The sequence below is a fragment of the Melospiza melodia genome, chromosome 3 (assembly GCF_035770615.1).
Source record: "Melospiza melodia melodia isolate bMelMel2 chromosome 3, bMelMel2.pri, whole genome shotgun sequence".
NCBI classification, from domain to species: domain Eukaryota; kingdom Metazoa; phylum Chordata; class Aves; order Passeriformes; family Passerellidae; genus Melospiza; species Melospiza melodia.
The window spans coordinates 11,010,824-11,025,007 of NC_086196.1; the positions used below are offsets into that span (position 1 = coordinate 11,010,824).

The 14,184-nt window shown below is 39.8% G+C and overlaps 1 long non-coding RNA gene across 1 annotated transcript; it reads right to left on the minus strand.

The window, feature by feature from the left end:
• Positions 1 to 610: 610 nt before the first annotated feature.
• On the minus strand, positions 611 to 13,696 carry LOC134416661 (uncharacterized). Its single transcript, XR_010027313.1, has 3 exons — positions 13,508 to 13,696; positions 5,015 to 5,080; positions 611 to 757 (listed from the first exon to the last, which is right to left on the minus strand). It is a non-coding gene; the product is annotated as an uncharacterized LOC134416661 (long non-coding RNA).
• Between the last annotated feature and the right edge of the window lie 488 nt (positions 13,697 to 14,184).

The window sequence follows — 14,184 nt, forward strand, 5'->3', positions numbered from 1 at the left end:
ATCTGAGAATCTCAGGAAGATGGGTTGACCCTGATTGGACTCTGGGTGCCTACCGAAGCTGCTTTGTCACTCCTCAGCTGGGCAGTTGGCATTGGCTCTGTTGGGCATGGGGGAAGATTCTGGAAGCTTCTTACAGAAGTCACCCTTGTAGTGCCCCCATCACTAAATCACACAAACCCAATACATACCACACCTTACATCTGTGAACCAAGTCTTCAAGAATTAGCTATAAAATCCACATTCATCACACATTATTTACAAGCTTCACCCACATCAACAAAAAAAAAAAAAAATTCCCCGCACCAAAATCGCAAGAACATTATCATAATGAAGAAAAAGTGGACAATTTACCTCACCACAATTTTAATGACAGAAATTCTCCATGATTATTCTACTTTGCACTCTCTAAATATGTTCAGTCCATGTTTTGCCTGTTGCCTCTCCTTATTACTGTTGTTATCTCAAATTCCTCATGTCCCATATTGGGCAAGAAAAAGGATAGTGATGAATTGACCTTGGCTAGATATCAGGTGACCCCAAAGCTGGTCTATCACTCCCTTTTTCTGCAAGACAGGTGGAAGAAAATAAGATGAAAAAACACCCTTGTGGATCAAGAAAAAAGCAGTTTAATAAAGCAGAAGAAAATTACATTCATGGAAGCAAAGAAAAAGCAAAGATTTATTCTCCTCTTCGTGCCAACAGGAGATTTCCATCTGCTTCTCAGGAAGGAGGACTTCAATACTTGTAGTGGCTGCTCCTGAAGACAGAAACACAGTAAAACCTCTTCTATTCTTTTCTCTTCATTTTTATGGCTGAGCAGACATCATATGGCACGGAATATCCCTGTAGTCAGTGTGAGTTAGCTGTCCTGGCTATGTCCCCTCCCAAGACCTTGCCCACCCCAGCCTGCAGTGAGGGTGGAGTGTTGGAGAGGCAGCACTGATGGTTCCAGCCCTGCTCAGCAGACACCAAAGCACTGTTGTGAGATCAGCACCTTTCCAGCCACCAACGCAAAACACAGCACTGCCAAGGGGAACGTTACCTCCATCTTGCTAGACTCAGGACAACAACAATCTAAGATTCAAGAAAATTTGAGATAAGAAATTACTTTCCAATATAATCTTTACATTGAGAACCTTTGTTAACAATGCTTGTCACCGCTCACAAACCAAAGACAACCAAGAGCAACATGACTCTGTTTCTGGATCCTCAAACTTCAGTTCTTCTTTCTTGTTTTCCTGTCCGTCTTATTATTAATTCCAAGAGATATTTAAAATAAATTAGGAGATGACTGCTGAACAATGCTTACAGGTATTTGAGGTGTTGCCATTGTCAGAAATGACAGCATGCTGATGACATCAGGATTGTTCAGAAAGGGAGTTCTTCAATGTAAAAAATTATGTGTGTTTTTAAGGTGCCAATTTTGGCAGCATTAAAGCGACACTAGCACCTTTTCTTGCAACCCTTGGCAGAGGTCATATGAGGCTCTGAGTTTTACCACCACTTTTGATAATGCTTGTGGCTGAATTTTTAAACCAAAGACAATCCACATGCAATCATTTCTGTTCAGTGTTAGAACTGATTTACTGATAGACAGTGACACTTGCATAAGAGCCAGTGACTGAACTGTCTGTGGCTTCTGTAGAACCAGGGCTGCTCCCAAGCCTGGTCCATCCTTTGGTGCTGAAGACAGGTACCCCACAGCCAGACAGATTTCTTCTAGAAACCTCAGCAACCTCATGAATCCTGCCTGTTATGAAAAGTCCTTGAACTGAAAGCAAATATTGCACCATCTAGTAGGGCCAAAGCTGTGCCAAGGTGCATGTTAACAATTAAATGGTGTGGATGATCCCAAACTACTGCCTGGACCTTCAACAGGAGCCTTGCTTCTTGCTGGAGCCCAAGTGTTACTGTCTCTCATTTGACAGAAACCTTGCATGGATCAGGCTATAATTTTAATTTCTGTGGCAAGAACACAAAATCAAACACAGAGCTTAGGCTGCATTCAGCACATGGGGAAAATGGCCCACTAGAAAATAAATAAATTGTTTTCTTTGAGCCAATATCCTGTCATGTCTGTCAGCAATACCCTGCCAGGTGGTAGATAGGAGGCCTGTAGCATTTATTTTAAAGGACAAGCCATTTTCCTACTACATTTCCTTTTCACATTTTGTAATGTCTAAGGTTATATCTGAACTACAGCTGAGCATGTCATTGCTTCTGCACTTGCTTACAATCTCTATTGTAGTTTGTAATGTATTTTGGGACCCCTGGGGGATGAAAATTTCTATATAAAAGTTCCATATGTAGAATTGAGTTTCTTTAATAATATAGCCAAATCCTGGAAAGAGTCACAAATAAGTATCTTCTTCATCTGATGCTTTCACAAACTTTTTTTCCTTCCCATTCATTTGAGTAGATAGATGCTTACACAGCTTTACATTACTTAAAGGAAGGAATTAAATAAGTGTTGAGATTCCTACCATCCTATGAATTGTGGTGTTTCATCCTTTGAAGGTACAATATATGTCCTCTGGGTTATACTTTCCTGCAGTAATTTCAGCACTGTTTGCCTACAATAAGGTATTTGACACATTTACAAAGCTTTTCTTTTTTGTGTTTCATTTACTAGTGCTACAGGCTAAAAACATTTTGGCAAATCATATTTACATGCAGAAATCCACTTATCAAAAATGAATATGGGCTGATACTTCTATTTGTACATTTAAAATCCATGGTCTACTGGAGAATACATAACATAAAGGGTGTCTAGCAAGACAATTTCTCCACCCTTGCCTTCTACAAAAATTGTTTATTTGACAGTGTGAACCCATGACCCTGCTCATTTTTCAGATCAGATACAGGTCTGCTGCTCTCAAAAATATTTGTAATTTCTGTAAACTTGGTCATCTCATTCCCTTGGTGGCCTATAAAGCAGGACAGGTTGGTTATCGCATCCATGAGCCTTCACTCTTGGCTCTCTCCCATGCACACACCCACACTTGGATGCAGACATTGCTTTGGCTGATGATTGCTCTGAGCATGGCTGTGCAGGCACAGAGGCTTTGCAAATTCATTCCCCTGAAACAATCAGCATTTGACTTCTTAGCTCGACACAGCCAGAGCGTTGAGAAGAGATTATTACTGGGGCCTGAACAGGCTGAACTGGGAAATGTCCTTTTGTAAAGAAAAGCATGCTCAGTGATAATCATATTCTCTTCTGATCAGGAAGGGGCTATCACAATAGTGTGGCCCAAGAGTTAAAGAGCTTATTTTCTAAATCCCTTCATCCTCTCCAGAACCGTGAGACAGTGACAGCAAGTCACTTAACTCTGTCCAGCCACAGCTGTGTGGGTTTTGCATAATTAATTATTTATACCAAGGCAGACACAGTAATTAACTTCCAGATGAATATGATATTCTGATCAGAAATGCTTTGCATTTTAGCCGTCCCTCAAGCAAGTAACTGTCAAAGCTGGACTGTTTGACAGAGTGGGTCCTGCCAAAACCCCTCCCAGACATCTGTTCTCAGACAAAAAGAACAGATTCTCAAAGCAGCGCTTGCAGACATTGCATCGTTTCAGCAGGCAAAGAATAACCAATTCACAAATTCAGGCTAATTTTGTCTGATTTCAAGACAGTATGCCAAACCTTGCAAAAAGCCAGGACCTGTTTTTTCAGTCGTAGGCACCGATGCAAATTGAGTGTTTCCTCATGCAAATCAATGGCCCACGCTGATGTCAGGCAGGTGCAGGTTGGGAATGAAGCCCAAGGGATTTAATATGAGGTGGGTTTGAAGAGAGTTGCCAATTTTTTTGATTTTCTTTGTTTTGGTGAACAGAAACGAACAATAACCATCAGCATTACAATAATACTGAATGGCTTACTTGCTGTTACTGCTGTCTGCAGCATAATAGTAATTCATTGGAGTATGAATTTTATGCTGAAGCAAATTTATGCTGATTTTTTTTCCCTACTTTTTCTTTCTAGCAGAAATTTTTATTAATCACTAAAGATTGTGGCTGAATGTTCAGAAACAAAGATAGGAATTGATACCCTGAATGCACACACCGCAGATAGACCCGACCGCAAATTGCATTTTTCTGTTGTGATTTCTGTTTTACTACCCAAATAATCACAGTGCTTTAAGACTGCATGCTGACTGCAGTGGAAGTCAAGATGATGGCTGCAAGAAAGAGGTGACACCATAACAGAGACAAAGCCTTCCAAATGGAGGTACATATGTTTTATAATGCACAGTTCACTGACCATCTAGGAACTAGGAGCATGGCTGGTGGTTTGGGACGTCATTGGACACCCCAGGGTCCTGTAAGGCCATACCATTCTTCAAGAGCAGCTTAACCTTCGAGGTGCGGGGAGGCTAAGACAGCTGGGGAAGGACAGACACTGGCCAGCCAGACTCCAAATACTCCTCAAGTCTGTAGTTTAGCAGTAGGAATTAGATGATAACCAAAACCAGGCATCCCTACTCCACCACCACTCTAGATATTCTTTGAGATGGTGTTGGCATCCATCTGACCTTCAGTGGGCTGGGTCAGCTGGCTAAACTTGCTGACACCCTTACCACTACTTTATATCATTGTTGGGTCAGTTCTTTACTGGTTTGACTCCTAAAACAATGCCATGGGTTTGCAGTAAGTACCAAACTAAAGAAATAGAGTGAACAAGGAGAGGCATTTGTCAGACTGGTTTGTTTTACCAAGCTGTGCCCCCCTGAAAAAACAGAGAGCATATACACACAGCCAGACTTCAGCAGCAATGGACAGAGAGACTCTGCTAGGGATGCAGAGGAGGCTCTGTGGAAATGGTTTCAACCCATAAAGTCCTTGAGAGCTGCTTAATCAAGGAAACTGTGATAGAAGGAGCTATTACACAGGGTCCAGAGAGCAAGTTTATTTACAAACCATTCTTTAATTATTCAAGTACAAATTTAAATTTTTTACCTGTTCCTTAATTGTTACAGTTGTATCAATAAAAGTTTTGGAGTGCTCACCTTTAAGACCAGGAGACCAAAGCCAGCTCAGGTGTTGTTCAGACATTGGCCTGAGACAATTCCAGCCTGCAAACACATGAATTAAACCAGGTACTTGTTAAAATACACAAAAAGACAAAGACAGCTAAGATTAATAAACTTGTGCCTATCTAGAGGGATCTAGAAATCTTTCTTTAGTTCACCACAGGAACCCAAAAGACTCTTGGATATGCATCAAGGAGCTGGAATGAAGGTCTGTGTGCAAGTTCTGTTACAGCTGCCCAGTGACACATTACTTTCCCATCCTATGAGATGTGTGGCAGTGGTAACCTGGAATTGATGGCACAGAGTTTTATTCAGGATGGTAATTCATATATTGCTGCTCCCCAGTCCTCCTGCACGTTCAACACACACAATCCTCCTCCAGTGACTGCTACCCTGGACATGCCAAATGTGGCAGGAAGGAACCACCTGGAAACTCTGCACTATTTAGTGACTGTAAAGCTCAATAATGCATGCTCTATTCTGTGTAACTCACTGCTAAAGCCAATGAGGACACTTAAGGTTCTCCAAAATATCCGGCAAGCTGAATAATAAACTCTTTAATACCACTAGCCTCAATTTCTCATCTCCAGGCATCATTATCACAGAGGATCATCTGACAAAAATACACTTTACTTTTGAGTGTCAAGCTCACATGATGAAATCTAAAGCATTCTTTTCAAGCATTTGTATTGTACTGCATTTTCAATATATCCTTAAATTATCTCCAATGACATGTTTTTTAGAGGAGTTGGTTTGCAAACTAAGCACCTGGTTTCCTGTGTCAGTCTTGTCCATTTAGAGCTAATTTGGTATTACACTATGATGGACATGGAGCAGATGCCTAAACGACTCCTAAAGAGTTTTACTGGAAAATAAGACAGTTTTTTTTTTCTGCTTTTATGATCCACATCTTACTTGAAAAGGAAGAATTTGGCCATGGAAATAATTTTTTTTGCAGTTTTTATGAACTCAAATAATGTTACTCTAATGAGAGTAGTAAAAGGGAAGACTTCTTTGGAATGACAGCTCTCCTTACAGTAAATGTTCCAGGATTATCCCTGTTCCTAAAGAACATAACAGAAGGAAAAAAAATCAGCCTGCTAGCTTGAAACTGTAAAGAATCTTACACAGTTTGAATGTCAAGGCCAGATTCTTGTATTTATTGAAAAAAATATTAAAAATCCCAGATTTCCAATGCTGAGGTCAATACATACCTTGGTTGCTTCTATTTTCATTATGGGTGAGTTAAAGAAACAATGTTTTTGAAATAAGACATTTTTCCAAATGTTGTGCTGCTACAAGAGAATTCACATAGTTAACATCTTGCATGCTTTTGGAAGTGTGATGGTTTTGTGCACATATTTTTTTCCAGAAAAGGAGCAAAGTCATGCAAGCCAGGAGAAGAAAATAGATGATGACTGGTTTTTTAAAGGCTCTGGATAGTGATTCAGTTTGCTGGCCAGGAAAGCTGAACCAGTCGCGGGGAATGGGCAGAACCATGTTCCAATGTGCCAGTTCTCGACCTTTTTTTTTTTTTCTAAAAGTATATATCTCTATAACCATCCACCATGCCCTCTTTTCTGGCTTTCTTTTCAAGGCTTGCTAAGCCAGCAGTTTCAGAAGCAATATCTCCTGCAAATTATTCTGCACCTAGCTGTACTGCATGCAGCCAGAGCTGATGGGTCACTGAAGAGTGTGGGAGAGGAGCAGGCAAGAAGATTCTTTCACTCCCGTTTGCTCAACACCAGTTCAGTGCCAGTGACTCCCTGAAGTAGGAGGGGACAATGATCCTCCAAGCGACCTGCATGGGGGAGAGAAGGAAGTGGCATTCCCTCTGCAGCATAAACCATGCTCACACCACAATCAGTTAAATGAGAAACAGATGATGATGGCAGATCAGTAATCAGGAAAAGCAGAAACTCATGGTGGTTGTCAGGTAATTTAAACACAACAAATTCCACTGAATTATCTCTAGTCTGTCTCTTTTCTGAAAGCATAGGCCCTGAAGGAGCAAGGCTTTGCAAAGGAGAACAGTACTGACTCCATTTTGTCCAAAGCATCTCTTTTCAGCACAGAGATACTATTTTTTTTCCCCCTACAGAATATGAAAGCACATGAGAGAACAATTAATAGCAAAAACCCAGCAGGGCAGCTGAGAGCAAGTATGCACAGCATGCTCCCCTGTTGCTTCTGGACCGGCAGTAGCCTGTCAAATGCCTGGAAATGAAGCTTTCTTGAGCCTTTATTAAGATTCATAGGAAAAGCAGGCCCCAAACCCAAAGACAGCATCAGCATGAAGTATCTCAGCCTCCTCTCTGCCACGAGCACAGCCAGCACATCTGGCTCAGACTCGGGAGGGGAATGCAGAAACTGGGTGGGTGTGCAAAGTGAATCTGTCAGCATTTACTTGCATGACAATCTGCCATGGAGAGTACATGCCATGCACAATGCAATGCTCTCCAGGGACCCCTGCTACACCCTGGCTGCAGGCAAGTACACTCACATTTCTCACATCTGGCCCAGACCAGGACTGCAAAAACACACATGGGCTTCACAAAGGGCTCTGTTGCCCACATAGGACAGAACAAGACTTCATTTTTCCCTCCTTTATGCTCTTTTGTAGGACCCATAGCAGCCTTAAATCCCATCTCTTCAGAGGCACTGCTGAAAATTCCAAGCCTCTCAAGTACAGATATTGTGAACTTTGCTCCTCCCTTCTGTTTATTTGACAATCTCATGAATTATTACTGGTTCAGGTGAGTGTGTGTGCACATGCATCTGTATACTTATATAAGGCTTAAGGATACATGTGCACTAATTCATTCCAAGTATACATACAAGCACATATTCTGATGTGTGATAAACTTTCTGATAAACTGAACCCCAAAAATAATCTCTCTGATTCTCTCTTTTCCTGCAACTTTGCATAGACGCTTATAGGAGGGCAAACATGGTACAAATCAATGTATCAATTTATCATTTCACACAAAGATGCTTTTCACTACCTGAAGATACAATCAGCATGTTTGTCGAACATGAAAAATATAAAAGTTATCATGTAGTGTTGCCATTACAGTACGAGAATTCTACTGTCATTACATTGCAAGGGTTCCATATTGCCAGAGTTTTGCACCTCCTTGATGTTTCTTGTAGGCAGCTCCTCCAGGCATTGCCTCCTCCTTGTCCTCACAGCAGCCACTGACTCCAGTTCCCTCAATCAACCAATCCACTCTTTTATAACACTCTGCTGATTGCCTGCAGCTGTGGCCTATTAACGTCTCAGGCCTGCTCCTAATCTTTATTAATTGGCTCAGCTGCACCTCCTTAGGGGGTAAGATTACTTTCTATACTACCTTTATTTACTTATATTCTATCCCCCTACAATGTAGAGTTCAAATAGATGTATAAGTACTCTAGGAAGTAGAAAAGTCCCTTCCTGGGCTTCCTTTCTGAAGCACTTAAAGCAAGCCCAGCTCCCCATGGTCACCTCAACACAACACCAAGAGCTGAGTGGAAGAGGCAAGGGCATGCTGCTTGCTTGAGTGAGTGGGAGAGAAAGCAGAGCTCCTGGATAAAAATGGATCTGTTATTCCTCACATTTCCACTCTTGTGACTCTCAAATCTGGATTTTTAGTTTTAAAAAAGTGCTTCATTTGCAACAGACTTGTCAGATAATATGGGTGTGTAGTAAAAATATTGGATTTTTGGATGATAAGGGACAGAAAAACATTAAATTCTGCCTGCGAATATAAGAACCACAGTTATTTACTGAGTATCTGAAGTTCCTGAGGTGCCTGCTGTGAGCCTTAGCTGGGTTAGCCGGTCAGGCACACCAGCTCCTTGGCTGTGCAAGTGACAATTTCAGCTCAGCAGATGGAGGGCCAGGCGCTGTGTCGGCATCAGGCTGGGCATGGAGGGACACACCAGCCCCTGTGGCCGAGTTCAGCACTGCCAGCCCCGGCCAGGAGCTCTCTGGTGCTCTCAGGGGGTGCTGGAGAACAGCCCCAAGGGTTGTGTTCAGCATAACCCCCCGGCCACCGTGGTGTCTCACCTCTGCATGGCCACCAGTGTGTGCTCAAGGAGGTCATGGGCAGAGCAAGGGTGACCCTCCAAGAGTGTATGGTGATGCTGAACACAAGGTTTCTTTTCTTTGGCACCTGAATCTTGGATTTGTGGCCTATGAGTCATTACATTATCAGCCAGTGAGTCTCCTCATCAGCTGATCAACTATATTTCAAACAAAATTTCCATTGTATTCTCAAAACAGTGTTTTGAGAAAGTTAAACTGTGGGGTTTTTTGCTCAAATTGAAAGAAAAGTTCCACAACCCTTCATTTTTATGAAGTAAATGTTTAATTTTCATCATGTTAAAATCAGATCATTTCTAGTTGCTTTGACTACTAATGCAGAAGTCTAAATGGTATAGCAAGATTTAAACATGTTGCCTTTGACATTATCAAGATAAAATAATTCAATAATTGCATGGAAAAATATGCTATTGAATATGATGTGGTATTCAAAAACCACATTTTTTCTCTGAATCAGCAGTGTCCCACAGAAAGCACACCCTTTGTAGCTTGATGTGAGCAAACATAGGTCTGCTTTTAAACAGAAACTAAACAAAGTTTAAATAATTTCCTGCATCATGGCATTTTTCCCATTGCCTTCTTGATGACATTTTTGATCTATTCAGAATTGCAACCTATCAATTGTTACCCAGGAAGCACAAAGGAGACCTTTACAAAAATAAATGCCATATTTTTCAATTTATTGCTAAATACTCAATATTTCATTGATGGAAAAAATAATGGTAATGTATTCAGTAAAACTCTTGACTCAAAATGTATGCTTGCCATATTTTTCTTAGCTTAGAGAAGAAAAATAATTATTCCATTTTCATTTTCTTGATATATGAAAAGCAGTCTTTCAGCTGATTTTTTTTGCAGTATGGTGAGAATGGCCCAGCTGTACCATAAGCTGAACACTTAGCCTTGCATTCAGAAATCACCAGCTTGCATTCAAAAGTCAGTTAGTCTTGTATTCAGGCAGCAAAGATCATATGAATGATAAATGATTTGTAATTCAAGATGCTTTTTTTTTTTTTCTGGAGGTCAAAGGGCTCATCATTTTATGCTTTTCCAAAATTACATTTTTCTTTAGAAAGCAGGAAATTATTGAAATCCAGTATAAAATATGTATTTTAATAAGCAGAATATAGAAGGTATGACCTCTGTCACTTGCTAAGTGTATCAACACCTTGCATTGTCCCAGTGGTATATTTTAAGGAGATTTTAATATAAATTGAGTATTGAATGTGAAGATCTTTCCACTTTCCCATTTTAATGAACTTCTTTCAATGCCACTATACACAGTCAGGATCCTAAATCTGACTTATTGCTGCACTACATAATGCAAGACACGTCATTTGTGCACTGCAGTGGGGCTTTTCCTTTGTTAGAAGAAACAGTTTGTATCTCTTTGCTTGGATGGAGTAACTTTAATCAAACCATGTGTACATATTTTAATTACAGATAAAACCTTCAGATACCTAAAAGTAATCTTTTAAAAAAATGAAATAATAATCCTGGAAAATGGACATATTGTACAATTATAATTTAAAAAATAAAGACAGATGGTTTGAATAAGTGGCAAACTCATATTTTCATTGACTAGAAGCCTACACGTATTTGAGAAAATACTTTGAAATTAATTATTTGCCAAAAAAAGATGTCAGTGTTCTGGAGCTCTGCCACACAGTAGCATCTTGCTTGGTTGGATGAAAGTGTGAGAGGAAGGCAGATACGGACTCCATAATGATCTGTCATAATTCAGAGCAGTGGGGCAGATTCAAAATTAAAGCCAGCTCCAAATACCCTGGAGGAGCCAGTTTCACACTGCAATATGTCAGCAGTTTGGGAGTATCACTTTCTTCATCTCCAGCCTCACATTCAGCCTCACTCCTCTTTAATCTAGTGATTTTCTTTGAAAATGCTTGTTTTTGATTAACCCTCTGTGGAAGCCCATTTATTGACTATATCTTGGCCTGGTATAATGAATCTGTGTGTGAAGATTGAGCTTGTGGAGAGCACCTTGCTCGTTTGGACAGCTGAGATGAGAGAAGCTGAAACAGGCTCTTGCTCTGCTGCTGCTGCATCGTGCAAGCTTGGGCTGTGTCTGTCTCCCTGCACTTCTCCTCAGGGATATAAGAACCTTCCTCTGCACTGATGGGATTTAAGCACCCATCCTATGCTGGACTGGAGCTTTTAAAATAATATGTGCCATGTATGATATAAAAAGGAAACTGGTTCTATAGTTTAGCTTGGTCTACTTGAAGTTTAATTATCTGGATTCTACAGAGAGCTGTGGGGTATGACCTAACTTTGGATATATTGACTAGTGCATTACCAACCAGCAATGCAAACCCCACTGCTGTCAACATACAAGGGTGAATAAATGCCTGCAACACGAACAAAAACACATGGAAGTAGCAAAGACCTTCTCATGCTGCTTGCAGAGCACTCAATATTGCAGATCATAAACAGTTTCCTGTAAATTGCTTTAAATTATAATTAAAAATAAATGTAGAAATATATGAATAAAAGAAAATAACTGTTTTCTGTTCAAAAATATCTGACATTTTGATGTTTTAGTAATATTGATTCTTTATAAATAACTTATTTTCTTACAATAATTCTGTGAATGCAAGAGGCCAAACTGATTTCAAATCCACACGTCCTCTTATTCCCCCATTGAGTGCATGATGTAGATTGGTAGGGAGGCATTCACATGCCCTTACATGGAGTGGGAAAATAGGAAGGTTCTGAAAGGAGGGTTGATAGGTCAGGGGTATGATTCTGGATAGAAAACAAAAAATAATATTAAAAATTCTGGGACTGTATAGTTGCAATATGTGCACAGCCTGTTTCTGAAGCTGCATTATCAAATACTCTCATGTACATGGAGGGTTAACTGATTACTCCAACACAAATGCAGTATATATCTCAAAACAATAATCTTCTTGTAATGAGCAGCTGTTTCTGATGACAATAAAGATTCTGAAATTTCACGTGCATAACTCATGAGATGAATTAAAATATATATATTGGAGGGAGCAGTTTATAGCAGTTGCTGCCAAACATGGTGCAAAGCAAGGTAGCCCAGGATTTGTTTGTGAATGACCACCAACCTTTTCCAAAATGTCAAGCACAGATTGGAAAAATTACTAACTTAATGTCCCTTAATAACATGCATGCAAATCATTGCCTTCTATTGTTTTAATTTATTTATTTATTCATTCATTTATGTATTATTTGCTGCAGAGTGACATTCCTCCTTGTAAGCAAGAAAAGCCAAGTGTTCCCTCTGACCTTAGGCTTTAAGAGAGTTTGAGCTTTTCCACTGAACTTCCCCCCTCGACTCTCTGGCTAATATGTCTCATTATCTCAGTGCATAAAACTGATTATTAAGTAGCCTTAGATGAAGCAAACAGGCTTCCACTTGTCCTTTTAAATTGTCTCAATATCTTTAATTGTCTAAAACTGACAATGAGGTCATTCAACTGCGGTATTCTCACTACAGCCTGTGCTTAGTGTCACAGTGAGGTTGTTATCCAGAGCAGAGGGGGTTAAATTATCAGTATGCTGTTGCTGCTGTGATCCTAATGTAAATGAACATTTGGTGGTTTATTTTTTTTTTCCTTAGCTGCTGGTTACTACGTTATTAGCATATTTGATGTATTCCTCAGCTCAGTTAATAAGCAGTTCTGAAGGCAAAAGATTGATGTTTTAGAAGGCCATTTATAGACCATTCTGCCTTGTAACAATATCTGGAACACGTCTATGTGCTATTATGACTAACTGACTTTGGGTTCAGGCCATATGTACCACTGACAAAGCCTAATCTGTGCTCCTGTCCGCTGCTTAGGTGTTTTATTACTAGATTATATCCATCCTATGAATTCCAAACATTTCTTCTTTCCTCTCTATTTTCTACTGGAACTAAATTCTGCCTTGATAGTAAAGTGCATTAAAGAATTTTGCAGACTTCTGTTGTATTGAAATTACCTGAATACTATTCCTTGTATAAAATACAGTCAAAAACATGAAGTACATTTGAGGAAGTCTTGTAATAATTAAAAAAAAAAAAAAAAAAAAAAAAAAAAACCACCAAAAACCAACCAAACAAAAAATATTAAAAAAACCCTGTAATAAAATATTAAGGAAAAATATATGGAAATACAGGGAATACAAGCAGATATACTCCTATTAGACCTAGTTCATACAATGACATGGAGAACAAGATCAGTGTAAAATGTTCTGATGCAAGAGCAATTCAGCCAGTCCTAATGCAAGTACAGGGAGTAGACGCTGCAACAAACTGCTCAGATGGAAAAACTGTGTTTTCATAGCTGGGCAAAGGAAAGCTCTGGAGGGATGTTCAAGAGTTTGTTAGGGGAGGTGGCAGCCAGTACCTGGTGCAGATGCAGAGGAAGAGCTCTTCTGGTCCAAGGGCCAGTCTTGCCAGCAGGCTGTGGAACTTGGATTCTCTCCATCTTTTTCACTAACTCTCCTCTATAGTAGGTAGAAACTAACCCGTGGAATTCAAACTTTCAATTCAGAAAAAATAAATTCATTTTAGCTCACCAACTGCCACTCTTCTGTCTATTATACTATTGATTTTAAGGCTGTTGAAATGCTTTGGGACCTTGAATAGCTTTCAAATCTATATTTGAAATCTGTCCCTTTGTTTGAGTAGTGTCACAGGTAATGTGATCAATACAGTTGGCACTGAAGCCTGCTAAATGATGACACTGGCTTTTGGTAAGGGCTTGCAAGGTTTCAAATTCCATTCTGGGAAATAAGACTCTTCAGCCAGTTTTGTAAAAATAGACTTTTGTTGAGACAGTTTGTCTTCAGATTTTTCAAAATCATTCCATTCTCTCCTCTGCCTTTCACCCTTACCTGTCTCTGCTGTTTCAGTTGTAATCAGAAAAATACGGATTCTCACAGAAACCTTCAAGGTGAAAAAACTTATCAAAACTATTATGTCTGTATGAAATATTTTATCTTTGGTACTGCAGGGTATTTGACAAAATGACTTTTTCTCTAAGTACTTTCAACCAGACCTTACTAACAAGCTTGCCATAGA